Here is a 23,669-nt window from a genome sequence, read left to right as displayed (position 1 = left end):
ACCTGGAAAATGGCAGAGCAGAGAATGAGAGACTGAATCTCCTTGCCTCTATGATCACTTTTTTTTCTTTTAGTTTTAATAAGGAAATGGGGTGAAGTGACTTGCCCAAGACCCCACAGCTAAGTAATAAGTGTCTGAGATCAGCTTTGAACTCAGGTCCTCCAGACTCCAGAGCCAGTGCTCTATACACTGAATCACCCTACTGCCCCCTCTCCTTGCCTCTTCGGATTCATCTTTCTGCTTACATCCTTTCCACAAGGGCCAGGAGGACTGAGTCCCTCTTCCTTTTCTACTGGCACCTGCCCTTAGCATCAATCCAGCGTGGATTGAGGCTATTTCCTTTTCTCTGCAAATGTCCATTCTTTTTTCTTTCATTCTTCTTCCTCAGCTAAATAAATAATCTGGTTGCCCAGGTACAGACCCCCCCAAAAGCAGCTGATCTTTGGAGGGAGAGACCCACAGAATGAATTCTCTACAGAGCATCTCAAGTATATTGACCTACAAAGGACCTTCATGGCTGTCTAGGAAATGTTGCAACAAATGTGACTCCCCCCCCTTCTCCCACCTTCACCCTCTGCCCTTGGCTCCTTTGCAATCCAAGCCTTTCCTTTCCTTTCCTTCTATCTTATTCTCTATCTCTTGGAAATCAAAGGGAACTTGGTTGAGTTTGGGCTATGTCTATCATATCAAAAGAAAATATCAATAAAAAATTCAAATAAATCAAAAGAATGTAAGAGAGCTAATATGAGAAGAGGCCCCCAAGGTTTTGCCTTTCCCATTCCAACTTTTCTATTGCTTTGTTGAATCTCATTATAACTTCAAAGTAATTTGCCTACTCCAGCATTAGGAGTAGTCATGACAGCTCTTACTGACAGGAACATCTGGAGTTCCGTGCCCTCTTCCCCACCAGGGGGGCTCTATGCCCTGGCCAGGTTTACACTTGGGGAAGTCTGGCTTCTCAAGAGAGGAGTTAGGCACTTTTTCTTATCCTCTGTGGTTCTTTTATTCACCCACATGGTAGAACCCTGAGGTGTGGCGGATGGAACACCTATGTTTTCTTGGTGTTAATTGTTACACCAAAATTAGTACAAGTATCCATCCATATGTGGAACCATAGATGACAGCAAATGGAGAAGTTTTGAGCACTGTGGACAAATTCACTTACCTTGGCAGTGTCCTTTCCAAGGTGGTTCACACTGACAATGAGGTTGACACTCACAGTGCTAGAGCTTGCTCAGTATTTGGGAGGCTTGGAAAGAAAGTGTAGGAGAGAAGAGGTATTAGACTGACGAACAAACTGAAGGTCTACAGAGCCGATGTGCTGACCTCATTGCTAAATCTGGACAGTTTTACCAGCACCATGTCAGGAAATTGAATCACTTCCATTTAAATTGTCTTAGGAAGATTCTGAAGATTGCCAAGCAGAAGATCCCAGTCACTGAAGTTCTTTCTCAAGCTAAACTGCCTAGCATTCCAGCATTATTACAGAGAATCCAACTGCGATGGGCTGGACACATTGTTAGAATGCCAGATGTACACTTGCCTCAAAAAACTATTTTATGGAGAACTCACACAGAGCAAGTGCTCACAAGGGGGTCAAGAGACAACCTGAAAGTCTCATGGTGTTCACATGGACTATTTATAGCTGACCTATGATAGAACATTCCAGGCTCGTGTTGGTCTGATCAGCCATAGTTGGACAAGTCATTTGTCTCAAACATGGTGATGTCATTTTGGTCTTCTTTGATAATGAAGGACAAGAATCAACAGAGTTTTAAGGTTTACAAAGCATTTGTTATTTCCTTTGATCCTCCAGTCTTGGGAGCTAAGTGCTATTATGATCCTCATTTTACAGATGAGGAGACTGAGGCAGGCAAAGGTTTAGCAACTTGCCTAGGGGCATACAGCTAGTAAGCATCTTTGATGCTTTGATTTAAACTCCAGCCTTGCTGATTGTACATACAGTTCTCTTACCCATGATTACCACCCGCTCCCCACACCTCTAGAGAGAGGGGGCAAGTCATCCTTTCTTCTAGCTTAATGGTCAATAAGGGACCTGTTTCATCATCTCAAACACAAAACCTTTCAGACTTTTGTCACCTGCTCATGTACCTGGAAATCCTGGCAGTTTCCGAAGGAGCTCTGGCACTATTCCTTAGCTATTGATATACATTCATTTTCATACTCACTCCAGGATATATACCAGGATAGGAGTATTGGTCACCAACCTCACAAGTACTCAGCAAGATGAACTGATGATGTGGGAGAAAGGTTGCTTGCATCTGGAGGTGGGGCACAGAGGAATGAAATTCAGACCCAATACTAGGGGTGAGGGTTGGGGGATATTGGGAAGCCTCAGAGAGCTCAATCTCCCTTTTTACATTAAATCCAGTTCTTCAGTATTGGAATGTCGAGACTGGCAGTACTGGAGAACTGGCATCTGACCTTCATCAAGGACTGTGGGTTTGGGGGGGGGCTGGCACCTATTGATATGCTGCTACGAGATCCTTCCCCTCAGAGGCTATCTTCCATTTATTTGGTATCAGTCTTGAATGGACTTATTTCCAGTTGGACGTGTTTCTTCCCTCACTGGAATCAAACCCCTAAAGAGAACAACTTTTGCTATTCTATGTTCATCTTAGCCCAGTGTCCTGGCAGTTAATAAATATTTACTGAATGGTCCTTATCCTTCATTTTTGAAGAAGACCAAAATGACTTCACTATATTTGAGGCAAATGGCTGAGCAGCTCAATAGGAGCTCAGGATGCTCTACCACGGGTTGGGCACAAACAGTCCAAGTGTTTAATGAAGGCTTGGTGACTGATTGATAATGAGGAAGAGAGGAAGAGAAAAAGAGCATGAATTCTCACTTTTTAGGATCCAGCTTCCCCAGGACCTGAGGAGGCAGCATTCTCTGGGGTCCCCCAAAGAGCCACCCATGGCCTGCTGGGTGACTTTTCTCCCTTCTAGGATTCCTAAGGAAAGTGAGCAGTCCTAAACCACATGGGAGAAGAGAGTGAGAAGGAAAGGAAGGTGAGGAGGCAGGGAAGAAGGAGGAGATAGAGACAAGGAGATAAGAGAGACAGAAGCAGACAGAAAAAAGAGTCAGAAAGGAAAGGAGAGGGGAGAGAGAGACAGACAGAGAGAGAGAGAGAGAGCCTGCTTAGACAAAGCTATCTTTAACATAGTCACCTATGATGGGGACCAATAAGGGTCTGCTTTGGCAGCCCAAAGCATTGTGACTGGACTTTTGGACTTATTCACAGAGACCAACTAAGAAACTCTAGTTGCCCATGTCCTTTAGTAAGGGCCCCCTGGAAAGGGGCAGGGCACAAACTTAGAATTACAGGAAATGTACTGTCTGATGGGGGGGGGGGGGAGACTCCTCTGACTGCCCCTAGTAAATGGGAAGTTTCTCCTGATGGATTCAATGCCAACTCCCAATCTCTCCCACCAATTTTATCCCCCTCCCATATTGTTTCTGTTCTCTGATTCTAGATGTTATTGGGGTCTTGGGGTGAGGAGAATGATGATTTAAGTGGACTGAGTGGGTTGTTCAAAGGGATGGTGCCAGGAGGCCGAACTTTCTCAGTGAATTTGATTTAACCTGAGCATCCTGGAGTGATGGGGGATCAGTCTCCCATCCATTTTCTTCTGGTTTTTCTTGGCAGCAAATACTTTTATAAATGAATATTGTTCTGTGTAGCAAATCAGCAGCAAACTATCAAAGACAACTCATGCATGTATTATACTGAGGTTTATTGAAAGCTATTATTTCCAGGCAGCCAAGGCCTCAGGAGGGCCAATCCTCTACCCACTCCTTTCCTGTCAGTCCCATCCCTGTCTCATTCTGGGATACCCTTCCTTTGGACCTCTGGGAGTCCTCATTAACAAGTGACTCTTCATATTACCCTAACCCTGGAAATTACTCAGTATATCTTTGCATTTAATTTTCTACATAGATGGTATTTACCCTCCATAAAACATGTGTAACACTGCCAATCTTGACCCTACTGTCTAATATTTCACCCTTCTAGGATTCTCTACTACTCTCAAGGGTTTTGGTGTCTTGACTCTGAAAATAACTCTAGCCCTGACTGATGGTTCCCTCAAGAGTCCCTGCATCCCAGTTCATACAAAGAGATATCTACTTTAAGAGGTATAATGACAAATATACTTTGAACAATCATTTCTCAAAACTATGTTGTGGGGGGGGGGCGGCTAGGTGGTGCATTGGATAGAGCACCGGCCCTGGAGTCAGGAGGACCTGAGTTCAAATCCAGGCTCAGACGCTTAATAATTACCTAGCTATTTGGCCTTGGGCAAGTCACTTAACTCCGATTGCCTTGCAAAAATCTAAAAAAAACTATTGTGATAAAAGATTAATTTCCTTTAGAAGATAGTCACCTTGCCAAACCTAGTAAGAAATTAAGACTCTGAGGTACCTTCCCCCTAACTTTATTTATTTATTTATTTTTGGATTTTTGCAAGGTAATGGGATTATGTGACTTCCTCAAGGCCATACAGCTAGGTAATTATTAAGCGTCTGAGACTGGATTTGAACTCAGGTCCTCCTGACTCCAGGACCGGTGCTCTATCCACTGTGCCACCTAGCTGCCCACCTTTGTTAATTACCAACTAAGAAGATGATGCTCAGGATGCCAGGAGCCCATCCTCCCAGAAGGGACAGCCAAAGTTCAGATAATATTATCCAAGGATGTTAATCTTTGTGGAACAGTCTTAGGCAAAGAAATTGTTCAACTTCTATGTTTAGGTCCCTAAGGATGGTTAATGATTTTTCCCTATTCTTTGTTTTTTGGATAAATACATCTGTGATTCCCTCAGTTCCTGGTGACTGTCTTAAAGATAATCACCACCTATAGGTTTAATGGTAAATCCCAGAAGATAATACTTCATGTCTAATCTATATTTTTCTGTTGTGTATTTTAACCCCTATATTTAAGCTTTCTTCCAATTTAGGTTTCAACAATCCAAACTTACTTCCTTGACATCCCCTGACACATGGGAGATACCTCACCTCTGTGTCTGGGGAGTGAGAAAGGGGATTAGGTCCATAATTTAGCTCAGGTCTCACAGAGCACAGTCCCGGTTCTAAGTCCATCCCCTCTTCAGTCTTGAGCCCAGGCTTCTAAGGACAAACTAGCTGACCTGACTACATTATCCTGCTTGCAATCCCGGCTCAAACTCTCGACCCTGCTGGGATCACCACTGGGGGCTAAAACTGAGAGGGAAACAGAAAGGAATCTGTTTCTTGAAGCCTCGGGGTAACAGAACGGGAGGGGGAAGGAAGGGATGTGTCCTGAAACATCAATTCATGGTCCCTGCTAGAGATGAATTGTGTTCTTTCCCCTCTGGTCACAGGAAAGAGTGAGTAAAGAGAGACATCTCACTGTCCAGTTTTAAAGACAAAGCCTGTTCTGTTTATGTAGCTAATCAAAGGAGGCCATCCCTCCCAGGAGATGGGAAAAGGCAAAATGCAGGGGGCCGCCATGCAGAAATATGGGCATGCCCAAAACAATCCCCTAACACAAAATTCATTGAGGGCAGGAAATATATACCCACTCTTCCCACTGATGCTGGGTGTTGCTGTGGAAGAAGCTTATGATATGGATGTTTATAGCTCCTCTACCTTTAAGGCCATATCAGTACCTGAGGTCCCGAGGAGGCAGCATTCTCTGGGGTCCCCCCAAAGAGCCACCCATGGCCTGGCAGAGAAAAACAAAAAGAGGAAGGTCCTGGGAACTTGAGTTTTCATCTCAGACACACCTGGGTAAAACACATGAACTTGTTTCCATGTAAAGGTAGTCACCACTGGGTGACTTTTCTCCCTTTTAGGATTCCTAAGGAAAGTGAGCAGTCCTAAACCACATGGGAGAAGAGAGTGAGAAGGAAAGGAAGGTGAGGAGGCAGGGAAGAAAAAGGAGGAGACAGAGACAAGGAGATAAGAGAGACAGAAGCAGACAGAAAAAAGCAGGGATTCTGCTTTGAGTTCTTTGTGCATTGTGGCTGAATGTGAAAGGAAAATGCACTAGTGGAGATGGTTTAGGAAGACCTCAAACCTGAAGCAGTCATCCTGCAAAGGGTCTAATACCTAGATGAGTAAGGGGAATAGTCAGAGAAGGATCGAGGCATAGCTAGGAGGTGCTTAGCAAACAGTTCCTAGGCTGGGGAGGGGGGCTAGACATGCCACTTCTCCTGGGAACATCCAATTTCATTCATTCCTATCATGCTTGATGACATTGAAAAATACAATACAATAAAGAGCCATTTTGCCTTATTCATTTATTCATTTACCCATGGACCAAGATCTGCCTCTGATGACAGTCACCAGGGGACAAAGAAAAATCCCAGAAGAGCAGGAAGATTACATTGGAATCCATGGCATAAGCACATCTCCAACAGGAGCTTAGTGCAATGCCCATTTTCCTGTTCCCAACCATGGCTCTGATCTAAAAAACTAGTTTAGCAACTAAGCAAGAGTGTAATCAATAATGGCTCCCACCAAGAATTGATTCTCACCATCACTGTAGGCAATAAAACTGGCTGGCACAGGGGAGCATGTAATTGGAATACCACAGGAATCAGAAGAGGGAATCCCAAAGGAAAAATCAAACAGTACATCATCAACTCAGAAGAAAATGTTTTCAATGAAGAAAAAACATTAAAAGTTTTTTGAACATGAAATAAAAAAAATCAGGCAAATGGAAATATCCTTATAAAACTGCGAAAATAAAGTTCTAACTAAAGGCCTTCCTTCAGGAATGAGGGGTACTCTTCTCCACAGGGGCATTTGTTTGACATTGGACTAGAATAACTCCTTTAGGGGGTTTAGTTAAGGCAGTTTGATCCTGAGTCATTAACTGCCTGTTTAGATTTGTGGGTTTTTAGGTTTTACCTGTTCATAGGTAACTGAACTGGGATCCTGAGATCAAGCCTTTAGAAATATCTACTTCAGACACACCCAAAACTCTTGAATTCTTTGAACTATACTTCCAGGGAATGTCTTGTCATCATCTATAAATCTTTTTATACACATCACAATGATGTGACTGTAGAGAATGTATTGTATGGACGGTGTTCGGCCAAAATGAAATGTAAAATGCCTATTTAGTAGTCCTACAAATTGCTTCAAGTTCTGGTGTTAAAGGTTCAACATCCGGGGGATGATATCTGTCCTAAATTCTTTGTTTTTTAGGCTTTTTTTTTTTTGCAAGGCAGTGGGGTTAAGTGGCTTGCCCAAGGCCACACAGCTAGGTCATTACAAAATGTCTGAGGCCGGATTTGAACTCAGGTCCTCCTGACTCCAGGGCTGGTGCTCTATCCACTGCGCCACCTAGCCACCCCCGAATGACCCCTTCTGATTCATTCAAGGGGCTTGCCCACTCCCCAGAGAGGACAGCTTAACCCCTCCCTAGTGACCCCTTGTAACTTGTAATAGGCCTTAGATTTTAAGGTGCTCATAGGCACCAGGAGAGAAGGTAAGATCATTTTATTTTCATTCTAGGGTTGAGGAACATGAAAGGACTCGTCCATAGTAATCCACAGCTAGAGAGTGCAAAGGGCAAGACTTAAACCTCACTCCAAGGACAGAGTGATGGAAATCATAACTCACTGTCTCTCAATGAGCAGCTCTGTTTTATTCCAGTCTCACCAATAATTCTTTGTGTCTTTGGTTATTTTTTATAGGCTGCTTTTTCAAGAAGTTTGACTTTGAAGAAGGAGACACAAGGGAGAGCACCCTGATGATTGCCAGTCAGCCAACAAGTATTTATTTAATACCCAATATGTGCCAAGCTAGAGGCTGGAGACAAAAAGAAAAAGTCCTTGTCTTCAAGACCCTTGCCTTCTATCTGGACAAATATAAGAAAATACAGGAGGAGGAGGAGGAGGAGGAGGAGGAGGAGGAGGAGGAGGAGGAGGAGGAGGTGAAGTTGTGGTTAAGTAGGAGAAAAGTCTTCTGCCAGTGTAGGGGGAGAGGGAGGTGACTCTTCTTGTGACCCTCTGAGAAGCTGATCACACATCTCCTGGGGTCACTCCATGGTCTTCCTGGGGCAATGTCACAGATTCAGGTAGCTGCTACTTGGAGAACACTGTCTGTAGTGACCAGCAAGTTACGTCTGCAGTTGAAGTCCATCCCCTTTAGCAATTATGAGGGGGAAGGGAAGGAGGGGAGAAGACAGGCTGCTCCATTCACATCCTGCTTCTTCTTGGCTTGTCAATCAAGGCTCCCCAATTCCAGAGTCCTAAAGCTAATGATACAGTGAACCCACACCTCTCTCTTTTTTTAAAGGTTTTTTTTTAATTTACAGAAATCTCTGTTCTCTCCCTCCCATTTCCCACCACATTGAAAAAAAAGAAAAATTTCTTGTAATAAATACACAGTCAAGCAAACTAAATTCCTTCCAAGGCAGTGCCCAGAAACAGGTCTCATCCTGCCCCCTCAATCCATCAGCTCCCTGGCAGGACTGGCAGGACAGACTCGAGAATCTCCTTGGGTTGAGCCTCCCTGTACTGAGCAGATCTCAGGATGCTCCCAGCATGTCCTACTTCTGGGAAACAGCCCTCCACCAAGTCTTCTCTCCTTTGGGACTCTGCTAGTTAAGGCCAGCCTTGCCCTCCACTGGAAGATGTGTTGGGAGCCAGGGTCTCTAAGCTGTTGCAGCAAGAAGACTCAAGGCAGTCACACTGCCTGATGGAACATTTCCTTCTTCAATATGTATAGGGATTCCATACATACCAATATTTATAGGTCTATTATTGATTACAATATTTACTCACCCTAATACTGGAATGACTATAAAGGAAGGATTCCAGAGAAATTCCCTGAATAAAACAGATTGTAAACTCTGTCCAAATTTAACAGGACTGCCTCTCTCTGAGGCATACAAAAGGCTTCAACATTATGAAATCTCTGGAAAACCCAGCACTGGGAATTCTAAGGAGATGCCAGAATATATACAGGGAAAACAGATACAAGATGGGTCAGATAGAATTCCAGGGAAATTAATACTTTTGCCCCCCCTTAACATACACAGGAATATATGAAAAAGATAGTGAGAAAAGAGTTAGTACAGGTGACCAATATGTGAAGTCCAGCAGCCTTAGTTTCATGGGAAAGAATAAAAAAGTCGCAGAAACTGGCTTCTACCAACAAGGCCTGAAAGAAAAATTGGTTATTGTAAGAGTTAACAGATGGGTGGACAAGCATAAAGACCCTCACTACAGACTGTTAAGGGAGTGTATCGAAAAACATTACCTACACAAAAAATATAAAAAACTTTCCATTAAAAGAATTGCTTAATTAATAACTTGAAATGAATTAACAATTATACAATGTAGCAATAAATAAGGCAACAGACAGGTTAAGGTCATCATGGTCTAAGTAGGGATAAGAAATCAATTAACTATATGATTATTACTTAAACTTGTAATCACATGATTAAAACTTGTTACCATATGAACTATATTATTGTTGATGAAAATTGTCCACTCTTGTAACCAAGAAAATGATCTTAGCTTGCTTGAAACACACATGATTCTGAGACTATAAAAATAAATCCAAGCCGCTGACAGTCCGTCAGCCTGCTCCTGCCTTTACCCACTTGTTGACTCAACTCATTTTGCCAACTCTATCCCTCCTGTCAGGTTCCAAGGACCCCGCGGAGGCTGGACCCCCACAAAGGTGTCTTCCCAACTAGATGCCAATGAATCTTCAGGAAGGCTCTGAATTATCTAGGCAGGATTCTTCACTTTGCATCCCTTCCAAGTCTCTTTTTTTAGCAGATTCAGTTGGGGTTGCCTGGGTCTGTATGAGCCTTGAGCTCTTAGGGGAGAGGAGAGGAGAGAGTCAAGCACATCTTTTATTAAGTGCCTATTATGTATCATATAAAAGTACAGTGCACAAAAAGAGGCAAAAGAGTTCCTGCCCTCAAGGAAATTCCAATCTACCTAGAAGAAGCAAACAAATATATATACAATGCAAACTACCTACAGGATAAAGAAGAAATAATTCTTATTTCTTGAGAATGATGGGAAGGTGCTATTGTTAAGAGGGGTTGGGGAAGGGATTTGAATTGGAAACAGAAGGAAGCTAGAGAGGTCAGCATTTGGAACAGGGGTGGGAGAGGGTTCCAGGTATGGGGGTCTGTTGGAGGAAGAGCAACTGAATGATTGGGACTAGAGTAGAAGAAGGTTATGTTTGGAATGCCAGACATCATTTTGTATTGATCCTAGAGGCAACAAGGATTTGAGCAAGGGAATATATAAAGAGAAAAAAGAAATCATCCTTGCCTTGAAGGAACTGACATTCTCCTGGTGGGGGGTGGGGTACAACATGCAAACAAAAAATTTTTCACAGAATCCAGTTTTATTTGTTTGTTTGGGTTTTTTGCAAGGCAATGGGGTTAAGTGACTTGCTGAGAGTCACACAGCTAGGTCATTATTAAGTGTCTGAAGTCACATTTGAACTCAGGTCCTCCTGACTCCAGGGCCAGTGCTCTGTCCATTGTGCCACTTAGCTGCCCCTCAGAATCCAGTTTTAATGCTGTGCCTATCTATTTTGAAAATAACACTGCATAGAAATAGATAGAACATAAGATGATTGTTACAATCTTTATGTGGAAAAAGAAAAGATCCCGAATATCAAAATATCATTACATAGAAATAAAGAATGAAAATGAGTCTGGCACTAGGAGGTCTCAAAATTACCTGAAAGAGCAATTACTTTCAGAATGATGCAGTACTTTTTTAAAAAATTAAAAAGTAGATTAATGGCAGTAAGGAAACCTCAGAGGCAGATGTATATGGCAGGTTAGTATTGTACCACCGAATCCAAGAGTACAAGCTGCTAAGGGAGCCTGTTGTTATCTAACTAGAAGTACCATGCATTGTGCTGGCAAATAGGCTTAATGGAATCATTTTTCTCAGTGAATGTAAAGAGTCAGTCAGGACTGTGATTCTGCAGAGATAATGGGGATAATTTACATTTTTTTTCCATTTCTTTCAGAGTGGAAGATTCTACATGAATCCAGAGAAGCATCTCAAGAACAGCTGTGCATTTCAGTGGAAGAATTGCCACAAGAAAAACGCATGTCAGACAGTCCCTGTTTTTCTAGTTTAGACAAAGCCTTGAAATGTGATTCTAGATTAGAGAGGCAGCAGAGCCAAGAGAAGCAGCATTCCTGGCAAGTGACAGTTACACAAATGAAGCCTTCACATCAGTCAAGAGGCTTTGACTATACTGACAATGGAAAAAGTATTCTTGAAGGGTCATTTCTTTTCCCCCAGCAAAGAGATGAAGAGTCTCAATATGTGGGAATCTCATAAAATGTGCTTCAGACAGTATACAAATGTGAGAAAATGTAATAGATTATGCTCAAAGCAAATTCTTTCTGAACGTAGGGAATATGAGAAATCCTGCTGGAGGAAGATACAAAGCCTAATCTTCCATATTTTCCTCATTCACGTCATGAGCATCGCCTGATTCTACCACATTCATTTTACAAGACTCCATAGAGTGTTCATCATATTTTTTGGAAATGACAGGTGAGGGGTGGCTAGGTGGTTCAGTGGATAAAGCACCGCCCTGGAGTCAGGAGTACCTGGGTTCAAATCTGGTCTCAGACAATAATTACCTAGCTGTGTGGCCTTGGGTAAGCCACTTAAGCCCATTTGCCTTGCAAAACCTAAAACTCTTTACAACATGGAAATGACAGGTGGAAAGTCAAGATAATGAATTCACTCTGTAGAATCACTCAGTCATTGGATACATGATGTTGTCAGGCTTTTGCTTGTATAAATCTGTAGAAGTATATTTTCCATATCATATCCATAAGATTGGAAAAGATGATAAAAAGGAAAAATTATAAAATTTGGAGGGACAATTGAAGAATTAGCCTATTAACATCTTATTGATGAAATTGCCAACTTCCATCTGGAAAGTAATTTGAAATTGAAAATGAAACAAGTCGATCACTGTGGCACTGAGGTCACTATTTCTTTAAATTTTCTGTTTTTATAAAGAACTTGCCAAACATTTTCTACACATGGAGAAGATCAGAAAAAGGGGTTATAATATATTTGAAACCATGATCTCTTATTACTTATGGTTTATTTCTAAGCACATGGGAAATTTCATGTCATAGAACCAACTATGTTCTGATTGTCTCTTTTCCTTATAAACTTCCTTCTGTTCTTTCATGTTTGTTTTTTAAATGTTCCATTGTACTTCTTTTTTTGACCTTATTCTCTCAATTCCTATGAAACATAAAATATTACAAAAAAGTCCTTCTTTGTCATAAATATAGTCAAGCAAAGTCAAGCAAAATTTGCAGGTAGATGGTATGACTCATTTTGCACTTCTAGCCTATCATCTCTGTCCAGGAGTGGGAAGCATATTTCATTCCCTTATTCATACCTCATGATTGGTCATTGCATTATTTCAGAAAGTCTTTAAGCTTTAAAAGTGTTATATCTTTTTCCTTTTCCTCATTATTTTATTTTTTTTTCTAATGAAACATTATCTTTATTTGGGTATTTAGAATACTAAAGAAAAACTATGAACTTCAGCTTCTTTATGTGTGTATAAGCACAACCTTTGAAATGAAAATAATAGAATTCTTAATTTAGATTTCATATTCAAAACATTTGCTGGTTATGTTTTATATTTTTTTATATATTTTATATATTTTTTATTAGTCCTTGTTTAAAACAGTAGGATATTTGGGTTGTAATTTTTTTAAATTTTTATTAAAGATATTATTTGAGTTTTACAATTTTCCCCCAATCTTGCTTCACTCCCCCCACCCCCACCCCACAAATAGCACTCCATCAGTCTTTACTTTGTTTCCATGTTGTACCTTGATCCAAATTGGGTGTGATGAGAGAGAAATCAGATCCTTAAAGAGAACAGAATTCTCAGAGGTAACCAGATCAAACAATAAGACATCTGGGTTTTTTTTTTTCCGAATTAAAGGGAATAGTCCTTGCACTTTGTTCAAACTCCACAGCTCCTTATCTGGATACAGATGGCACTCTCATTTGCAGACAGCCTAAAATTGTTCCCAATTGTTGCGCTGATGGAATGAGCAAGTCCTTCAAGGTTGAACATCACCCCCATGTTGCTGTTAGGGTGCACAGTGTTTTTCTGGTTCTGCTCATCTCACTCAGCATCAGTTCATGCAAATCCCTCCAGGTTTCCCTGAAATCCCGTCTCTCCTGGTTTCTAATAGAACAATAGTGCTCCATGACATACATATACCACAGTTTGCTAAGCCATTCCCCAGTTGAAGGACATTTACTTGATTTCCAATTCTTTGCCACCACAAACAGGGCTGCTATAAATATTTTTGTACAAGTAATGTTTTTACCCTTTTTCCTCATCTCTTCAGGGTTCCTCATTATTTTATGAAGTTTCTTATACATGATCAGTTTTTGCAGAGGTGCTGTATGTAATTGAGAAATATGTTGATCTATTTTTAGCTCCACTCAGTTATCACCAAGAATTTAGAATATTTCATTTCTAGGGGGTGGCTAGGTGGTGCAGTGGAAAGAGCACCAGCCCTGGAGTCAGGAGGACCTGAGTTCAAATTCAGACTCAGACACTTAATAATTACCTGGTTATGTGGCCTTGGGCAAACCACTTAACCCCATTGCCTTGCAAAAAAAATCTAAAAAAAATATTTCATTTATATTCAGGTAGAATTTTGTTTATCTTTTTGTTAAATTTGTTTTATATAAGATCCTAAATAGTTCCTAAAAATGTTATTTTTTTCCCAATCACATACAACTCAACATTCATCTTTTTGTAAGCTTTTGAGTGCCATATCTTGCTATCACCCTCCCCCTAATTGCAAGTCCTGATATAGATTGTACATGTACAGTTGTGTTTAACGTCTATTCTAATTTTGCTCTCTATTTCTTAACTAATTTTAGGTAGTGAAATACTATGTAATTTGGTTTGTGTGTATGTGTGTATGTATGTAAATAGACTATAAATGAAGTACTGATATTAATGTCTGTGAAGCCTTCATGCATAATGCATTTTCCCTGGTTGTTTTTCACCCATGCCCAGTTTTTATTGGTACATCTGCTTTAATTTTAAATTAATTTTTATTAAAGGTATTATTCCCCCCCCCCAGTCTTACTTCCCTCCCCCCACCCCCCACCCCCACAGAAAGCACTCTGTCAGTCTTTACTTTGTTTCCATGTTGTACCTTGATCCAAATTGGGTGTGATGAGAGAGAAATCATATCCTTAAAGAAGAGAAGTCTAAGAAGTGACAAGATCAGACAATAAGATATCTGTGTTTTTCTAAATTGCATGGGATAGTCCTTGCACTTTGTTCAAACTCCACAGCTCCTTATCTGGATACAGATGGCACTCTCCTTTGCAGACAGCCCGAAATTGTTCCTGATTGTTGCCCTGATGGAATGAGCAAGTCCTTCAAGGTTGAACATCACTCCCATGTTGCTGTTAGGGTGGTACATCTATTTTTCCCTTTGCATTCCCCACTCTACTATTTTAAAAGGTGTCGAGGGGTGGCTAGGTGGCACAGTGGATAAAGCACCAGCCCTGGAGTCAGGAGGACCTGGGTTCAAATTCAGTCTCAGACACTTAATAATTACCTAGCTGTGTGGCTCTGACTTAACTTCACTTAACTTCATTGCCTTATAAAACCTAAAAAAATAAATAAAAGTTTTTCCAGTGATGTTTCTTCCACTGGAATGTTCACATTTTGAGATAATTCCTTGCATTTTTGCTGAGTCTTCCAGTCTGAAAGAAATGAAAAAAATATAAATAATACTTATAGGTTTGGCTCAACAAAATCTTATTTTGTGTATCCATTAAAAATTATTTAACTAGATTTTTCAGAAAATTTCCCTCTAGCAGCTCATATCAAAGAAAGATCCACACCTCATTAGTTTTGCTCTTAATTTGATACAACATGAGGTTGTTGCATTTAGGTCTTCCCTATGTGGAATGTGCCACAAATCAACTTTTATATATTTTTTTTAATTTAAGGCAATGGGGTTAAGTGACTTGTCCAAGGTCACGCAGCTAGGTAATTAAGTGTCTCAGGCCAGATTTTAACTCAGGTTATCTTGACTCCAGGGCCGGTGCTCTATCCACTGCACTATCTAGCTGCCCCTAACTTTATGTCTTTTAAAACAATAGTTTCATGTCTGCTTTATAAAATAATCTTGAGTTATAATCCTAAAATGACAATTCCTAACTTTACAGATCATTTTCTTTAATGTCTTTTTGAAATATCAATCTAATATACTTTAGTCAGCATTCCCTTTGTACTTGGATTACCATAGCATTAAATTCATAAATTAATTTAGGTAATACTGTCATTTTTATCAGGTTGGTGTAATCATCCATGAACAATGGAGGTAAAAATGACATATCTAAAATATTTGAACATACTGGGCAAGCTAGTCTTCAGATTCACTGATGCTGTACCAGGTACTATGCTAAGTATTTTACAATTATCTAATTTGATCTTCACAATAATTCTGGGAGATAGGTATTATTATTATTATCTATGTTTTACAGATAAGGAAACTGAGGCAGCGTGGTTAAGTTACTTGTTCAGGATCAGACAGCTAGAACATAACTGAGTCACATCACCTATGTTAGCAAAGTAAAAGACTCCCAAATCACTGGATTGAACTAATCATAAATTGATGATTCTGAGAAAAAAGAAATAAAAAAACAAAACTACAAGACTGGGGGCAGGGAGAATATTAAAGGGATTTATATAAAGAAGTGACTTACATCAAAGAAGAAAAAACAACCTAGGAATCATACTCCAAAACACCATGACCCAAAAAGTAAAACCTAGATATTGTATTTTAAGAAATCATAAAAGAAAACTGCCCAATCCTATACCAAAATATGGTATCATGTGATCAAGAAATACTCTTTCTGGGCAGCTAGGTGGTGCAATGGATAGAGCACCGGCCCTGGAGTCAGGAGTACCTGAGTTCAAATACGGCCTCAGACACTTAATAATTACCTAGCTGTGTGGCCTTGGGCAAGCCACTTAACCCCATTTGCCTTACGAAAACCTAAAAAAAAAGTCTATCAAAAAGTGGAGAAGCCAACCAGGGACATTCTCTTCTGAATTTGGTTTTCACTAACAGGGAGGACCTGGTGGTTGGGATGGGTTCTTGCCCTTCATTATTGAAGAAGACAAAATTGATATCACTGTGATAGAGCTAAGTCACAGTGTGTTCACCTGTGGCTAATCAAAGAAGAATTGGAAAGGAAGTGATCACTCTGCCCCAAAATTGTTGTTTAAAAAAAAAAAAGGAGAGGAAATCTGGGCATGTTCTGACACATATCATAGACATTATGAAAGGAAATTTTATGAAGTTCAGGGGAAGAAATAAAATGCCTCAGGAAAGTTAGACCAGAAGGGATGGGAAGTGCTCAAGAATGAAATTCTGAAGATGCACTGGAAAAATCATTCCAGTGAAATGGAAAAGTGGAATTTAACTGAAGAGATCAGTGTGGATGCAAAGGGAACTCCCCAAATTAGAGTCTTAAAAGAATGCACAGAATCAAAGTCAAATGTCAAAAGATGAATAAAGGTTTTAACACACTCCTGGAAAAAAAGAGTATCAGAAACACTAGAGCTCCCAATGGGCTGAGGTTGGTGAGAGAAGCTAAGGACACCAAAAGAGGAGTTTTTAAAAGAAGGCTCAAAGAATGAAGAGCACTATTGCTCCAGGAGACATGATAGTTGATAAAAGAAACTGATGAAAGAAAAAATAGAGCTACCCAATTCTTGCCCTTTGTAATGGAAATAAGAAGAAAAAAGATTATCAAGATCAAGGAGACAATAAAAGGGCCCTCTCAGTTCTGGATGAATTCATGTTCCCCAGTCTAGATGAGTGACACTCTTCATGGCATGTGGAATATTATGCAAAAGGAGAGAAATTCTTCAAAGATTGAGAAAGGGCAAATGTCATCCCTGTTAAGAGAACAATCCATGCTCTATCAGCCAGTAAGCTTGTCTTCAACACCTGGGAAAATTCTAGGAGCAATTACTAAATAGAGAGCTGATGAGAATTCTAAAAGGAGAGGAGTAAGAATTCCCAGCATGGTTTCAAGGATGAGTCAAGTCAGATGATCCTAATTTCCTTTTTTGGTGAGCCTCTCAAGCGAGATGAGAAAAATGCTGTGGATGTGTTTTACCTAAATTTGGGCAAAACTTTTTTTAAAATATTTAATATTTATTTATTCTCATTTTGTACAAATGTTTTTATACATTAATAAAATATTCTTATTTAAGAGTAAAGAAAATACCCCCCCAAAAAAAATATAGACTCACTTGAGCGATAAAAAAAAATTAAAAATAAAAAAACAGTAATAATTGTAGGTATGGCCAGGTGGCGCAGTGGATGGAGCACCAGCCCTGGAGTCTTGAGCACCCAAGCCCACATCCGGCCCCGTACACCCAACAATCACCCAGCTGTGTGACATGCAAGCCACCCGAACCCCAATGCCCTACAAAAACCAAAAAAAAAAAAAAGAAAAAACCCAAAATAAAATAAAATAGTAATAATAGTAGGGGTGGCTAGGTGGCAGACAGAGCATTGGGCCTTGAGCCAGGAGCACCCGGGTCCAAATCTGGCCTCAGACACCCAACAATCACCCTGCTTTGTGGCCCCAGGTGGGCCACCCATCCCCATTTGCCCTGCACCCCCCAAAAAATAATAATAATAAAAAATGTGCTTGAGTCTTTGTTCCAACACCAACAACTCTGTCGCGAGTGGGTCACATTCTTTATGATAAGTCCATGGTAAAAGTTACTTCCATATTTTTCCACCATTGCCATTGCTGATTGCAACTCCCTCCTTTCATATTTCTCCACTACCATGTACTATATTTTCTCTCTCCTTCCACTCTGACTCTGCTGTAGGGTCGCTGAGTGGCGCAGCAGACAAATCCCTGGTCCTGGGGCCAAGAAGCCCTGAGCCCCCATACCACCCCTTAGGCCCAGAATCCACCTGGCCCTGTGGTCCTGGGCAGGCCATCCAATCCCAGCCCCTTGCAAGAAGTAAAAAAGAAAATGTGTTATATCTGACCACTCTCCTCCCATGGTCCATCCTCTCGTCCATCACTTGCATCCCCCCCTTCCCTGTGCCCCCCCTCTCCTTCTTACTCCAGTTGTCTATACCCCATTGAGTATATATGCTGTTTCCTCTCCTAGCCACCTCTGATGAGAGCAGATTCCCTCATTCCCCCTTGCCTTCCCCCCTTCCATACCATTGCAGTAGCTCATTGTAATAAAGAAAAATCTTATTATATGAAATATCTTGGCCTATTCCCCTCTCCTTTTTCTTTCTCCCATTACATCTCCTTTTTTTCTGTTGACTCGATTGTACTCCATATTTTATCTTCAAATTCAGCTTTCTCCTGTGCTTCAACTATAAAAGCTCCTTCTACCTGCTCTATTAACTGAGAAGGTTCATATGAGTATTATCAGTGTCATTTTTCTATGCAGGAATACATGCAGTTCATCCTCATTAAGTCCCTCATATTTCCCCCTCTCCTCCAATCTCCATGCTTCACCCGAGTCCTGTATCTGAAGATCAAACCTTCTGTTCAGCTCTGGCCATTCCAAAAGGAACATTTGAAATTCCCCTGGTTCATTGAAAGTCCATCTTTTTTCCCTGGAAGAGGACATTCAGCCTTGCTGGGTAGTTCATTCCTGGTTGCATTCTAAGCTCTTTTGCCTTCCGGTATAATGTATTCCAAGCCCTAGGAGCTTCCAATGTAGTTGCTGCTAAGTCCTGTGTGATCCTGCCTGCAGCTCCATGATATTTGAACTGTGTCCTTCTAGCTGCTTGTAATATTTTCTCTTTGACTTGGGAGTTCTGGAACTTGGCTATAATATTCCTAGTGGTTGGTTTTAGGGGATCTCTTTCTCAGGGGGATCAGTGGATTCTCTCCATTTCTATTTTGCCCTCTGCTTCTAGAATATCAGAGCAATTTTCCTGTAGTAATTCTTTGAAAATGATGTCAAGGCTCTTTTCCTGATCATGACTTTCAGGTATTCCAATAATTTTTAAATTATCTTTCCTAAGTCTGTTTTCCATATCAGTTGTTTTTTCAATGAGATGTTTCACATTTTCTGCTAATTTTTCATTTTTTTGGTTTTGAAGTATTGATTCCTGATTTCTGGTAAATTCATCATCTCCCTGAATTCTATTCTTTGTATGAAGGATTTGTTCTTCTCAGAGAGTTTTCTTATTTCCATCTGGCCAATTTTGCTTTTTAAAGCATTCTTCTCCTCCATAACTTTTTTGTTTTTAGGTTTTTTTGGCAAGGCAAATGGGGTTAAGTGGCTTGCCCAAGGCCACACAGCTAGATCGTTATTAAGTGTCTTAGACCAGATTTGAACCCAGGTACACCTGATTCCAAGGCCAGTGCTTTATCCACTACACCACCTAGCCACCCCAAAGAGAAATCACAGACTTCTTTGTTTTTGTAAGGCAATGAGGTTAAGTGACTTGCCCAAGGCCACACAGCTAGGTAATTATTAAGTGTCTGAGGCCGGATTTGAACTCAGGTCCTCCTGACTCCAGGGCTGGTGCTCTATCCACTGTGCCACCTAGCCACCCCCCCTCCATAACTTTTTGAATTGTTTTATCCATTTGACCTAAGCTGGTTTTTAGCATGCTATTTTCTTCAGCATTTTTTTTTGGGGGGGGGATTTCCTTGACTAAGCTGCTGAATTCATTTTCATGTTTTTCCTGAATCTCTCTCCTTTCTTTTCCCAGTTTTTCTTCTAACTCCCTCATTTGATTTTCAAAGTCTTTTTTGAGCTCTGTCATAGCCTGAGCCCAATTTCTGTTTTTCTTGGAGTCTTTAGATGCAGGAGCTTGTGCTTCCTCATCTTCAGACTGAGTATATTGATCCTTCTAGGGTTCATAGATAATGTATTTCTCAATGGTCTTCCTCTTGTTTCTCTGCTTGCTCATTTTCCCAGCATTATCCTATTTTGGGGTGCTTCCTGAGCTTTTGGGCCACTTCCACAAGGGTCTCAGTGTGTGAGGCTCTGTCCTCCCTCCTGGTCTTTGAATGACTATAAGCACCCCCCTCTGCCATGGGGCTGAGGTGGGGGGGCCCTGCTGTTCTATGGGGGGCCCTAGATGCAATCAGGATCTGAATGTGGTCAGAGCCCCAGAGTCCTGTTCCAGGGGCAGAGGACAGAGCTCTGCAGTCTCTCTCTTCACTCCCCTCCCTCAGCTCAATGGGCTCATGCCCTGGGGACTCCTGCTTCTGTTCCTGGATCAGGGCTGGGGAAAGACCAAGCTGCTGGCTGTGTGCCCTGAGGGCTGGGCTCCACGTGCTCGCTCTGGCAGAGGTCCCCCGCTGTTTCCCCTCTTTATGCCCAGTGCTCCTCGGGGTGCAGCGCAGGAGACTCCCCCCAGCTCCCTGGGGCTGCCTCCCGGAGGCTGAAGTTCCTTGGCTCTGGCGGGCCGCCCCTCCAACCCTAGGGAGCAGAGCCTTTCTGCTCTTTTCCAGGTTACCTTGAGTAGTAGAACTGCCTCCCTGGGTCCCTCTGTGGATTCTGTCTCTCGAAAGTTTAGTTAGAGTCCTTAGTTTCCAAGATTTATGAGAGAGCGCCTAGGTTTACGAAGTATCTCATATTATTTTTGTGGAGAAGATGGACAGACGTAGACTGAGAGTAATGCAACCAGAGGGATTCCAAACTGGTTGGATGAGCCTGGACTCAGAGTCAATGTGAGTGGGACCCCAGGAATCTGGGGTTGGAGCTTTGCAATTTAATGTTGTAAACACTGACCTGAGAAAAGGCCCTTCTAACACAGCGGACAAAAGTGGATTCTTCTGGTATAGGGCAAACCCCTTCCCCCACCCCACTTTTGTGGATCCTGCAAGCTACATTTTAAATAGATTTATGATTGTTTACCAAGGATAAACCATTCTTAGCTCACGGCTCCTACAAAAACATTTAGCAGGTTGGATTTGTGTCTCGGGTCAAACCACTGAAATCTAGGCTAGCTCTCTGCACTCACTTTAATGAAATGGAATTCTGGAATTCGAGGGGGAGCTAGGTAAATAAGCACAAGATGGGGGGGCAGGCCTAGGTGTCTCTTATTCTGAAAAAGATCTGAAGGTCTTGGTAGACTGCAAGCTCTGGGTCACTGCATGCCTAGCCTGGGGCCCCTCCCTCCAGGACTCCCAGGCCAGTGGTGGACCCAGGCCCCTTTTCCGCATCCAGATGAACAGACTGATGACCAGGTCCAACCTCCAGTCCACCTGCCCTCAAGTGGGGGCCAGAGGTGACGCGGGAGCTGCGGGCCAGGGGTCGGGTCACTGGAAACTCATTTCTGTGACCTTTCTCTGCACTTGCTCTTTCCATGATCCGGGGACCCTGGAGGAGGACCTCTCAGCCGGGGATCCTGGGGGGGCTTGAGAAGGGTCCCTGCCCTAGCCCCCTTCAGGGCTGTCTTGGCCAAACTACTGGACCAGTTTGCCATTTCCTTCTCCAGTCCATTTTACAGATGAGGAAACTGAGCCAACCTGGGTGAAGTGACTTGCCCAGGCTCCCACAGCTCCTTAGGTGAGATGAGCCTGGATGCCGGGCAGTCAGGGTGAAGTGACTTGTCCAAGGTCACACAGCCAGTAAGAGCCAAGTCAGATTTGTACTCATGTACCTGGGTGTGGCAGCTAGATGTGGCAGTGGATAGAAAGGGCATTCTCTGGAGTCACTACTAAATATAATTTAAATATTAAGCATTATATTATTCAGTTGAGCAGAGGAACAATTACTTGAACTAGACAAAACAACAAAATTAATGTAGAATGAAATATCTTGCTCTATAAAGGGAAATGATGAAAAGGGGATGAACTAAAATAAGAATTAGCACTTTTTCAAGCTATTAGGAGATACCTGGTGTCCAAAAGCCAGCAAGCTATGCCCTGAGCTTGGCATCATGACCATCCTTTGGGCTCTGGATGATGATATCATGTGGATGACTTACAGCACTATCCCAGAATTGCTTCACATCCGTATGCAGAGGTCTCTGAGCTTGGACAAGAAGAAAACCCCTGAAATCATGAATTCCTCGCAGACTTTTGGGAAAACTCTAATAAATTTGATATGTGATTTTCAGAGATGTCCTATTTGTTGCTGCTTCCTTCTGTTCTAAAGGTTTTATAAAACATTTTTAAGGACTCTACATTTTTTCTTTTTTTGAACACTATTACTATCCTTACAGCAAAGAAGTAGAGACAAGCAAAATAAATTTCCCATCTGCCGTGGACAAAACAATTGCTTGCTCTGCACCTTGAATCCATCACCTCTGTAGGTGAGGAACAGGTTCTTAAAATGTCCTCTCACCTTGTAACTGGTCATTGCTTTGGTTAGTTCTCAAATTTTTCAGTTATTTGGTGTGGTTATTACATAAAGTATTCTTCCCGGTCTGCGGGAACAGTTCACTCTGCATTTGTTCATACAAAGCTTCCAAAAGTAGTCCTCATGCAGGCCCCTCAGAATTAGAAAAGGATGGAGTTTTAAGAAGTAAAACCAAAAAAACCCTCACGAGTCATCCTGCCTCCACATCACATCTATACTAAGATTTTTAAAAGTCAGCTCTTACCCTTTCATTTGTTGCAGTAATGTTTTAGCTTCTTTTTGTATCCCTAGAAGTTAGGGTGCCTGTAGGTGACAAAGTTGGAGTGTAAATATTTACTGACTAATAAATATACAACTTTTTCAATCATTCTCTTTCTGATGAGTTCCCCTTCTTTGCCAGTTCTCTTCTCCCCCCCAATAAAGCGTCACAAGATTTTTGATCTTTCCCCTTTTTGTGAATTTCTCTGGTATATAAACCCAGTAGCAGCATCCCAGAATTTTTCATATTTTTCCTTCTTATGTGCTTTACATTTTAACCAATATGCCCCAGGTTGGACAGCCTCTGTGTACTCCTGGAATCCCAGTGAGGTTGAAGGATTTGGGGGAAGGCGGATGTAGCCCGGGAGATTTCCAGGAATACGCTGTCCCTTAACCTATCGTCACCTCAGTTTGCTCATTTGTGAAGTGGGAGCAATAATAACAACTCACGTGGGAGGAGGGTATTCCAAGAATTTGGCCTTAACTAGTAAGGATGTAGTAACCTTCTGAGTTAGCCTGATAAGTGACAAAGTTAACTTCCAGGATCTGGAGCAAAACCGAGTTAGGGTTATTAACATTCTCTAAGTTTGCTGATTACTCAGGTTTGGGGGGTCTGCTGGAGACAAGCCCCCGAGGCTCACTTTTGAAAGGTTGGGGAAGCATTTGTGGCAGATCCGGGGAAGAGGGGAGTGGCCTTCGACTGAAGATGGGCCGGGCAGGTAGGGCCCAGGGTGCCCGAGGAGGCGGGCACAGGGAAGGGGCCAGGAAAAGGTGGGCGCCACGTTTGTCCTCCGGGAGATGGTGCCGTGAGGGGCGTGGGAACTGGATTTGAGCCTCACTTTCTCCTCCGGAATCACCAGTGACCAGATAAGAATCAGGGGCGATCCGGGTGAAGTGACTTGCCCAAGGTCACACAGCTAGTAACGAGTGTCTGCGGGCGGATTCGAACTCGCGTCCCGCCGCCTCCGAGGCCGGCCTTCATCCAGCGCAC

General features: G+C 41.9%; 1 protein-coding gene and 1 long non-coding RNA gene across 2 annotated transcripts in view; both read right to left on the bottom strand.

The window, feature by feature from the left end:
• LOC141497086 (uncharacterized) overlaps positions 1 to 23,669 on the bottom strand; it is a 147,981-nt gene that overhangs the window by 64,285 nt on the left and 60,027 nt on the right.
• On the bottom strand, positions 14,209 to 22,714 carry LOC141497238 (uncharacterized). The gene is made up of 3 exons (XR_012471258.1): positions 22,665 to 22,714; positions 21,956 to 22,088; positions 14,209 to 14,793 (listed from the first exon to the last, which is right to left on the bottom strand). It is a non-coding gene; the product is annotated as an uncharacterized LOC141497238 (long non-coding RNA).

The sequence above is a fragment of the Macrotis lagotis genome, chromosome X, assembly GCF_037893015.1.
Source record: "Macrotis lagotis isolate mMagLag1 chromosome X, bilby.v1.9.chrom.fasta, whole genome shotgun sequence".
Taxonomy (NCBI): Eukaryota; Metazoa; Chordata; class Mammalia; order Peramelemorphia; family Peramelidae; genus Macrotis; species Macrotis lagotis.
The sequence above is the reverse complement of the archived record's forward strand: the minus strand, read 5'-3'. Positions and strand labels throughout refer to the sequence as shown.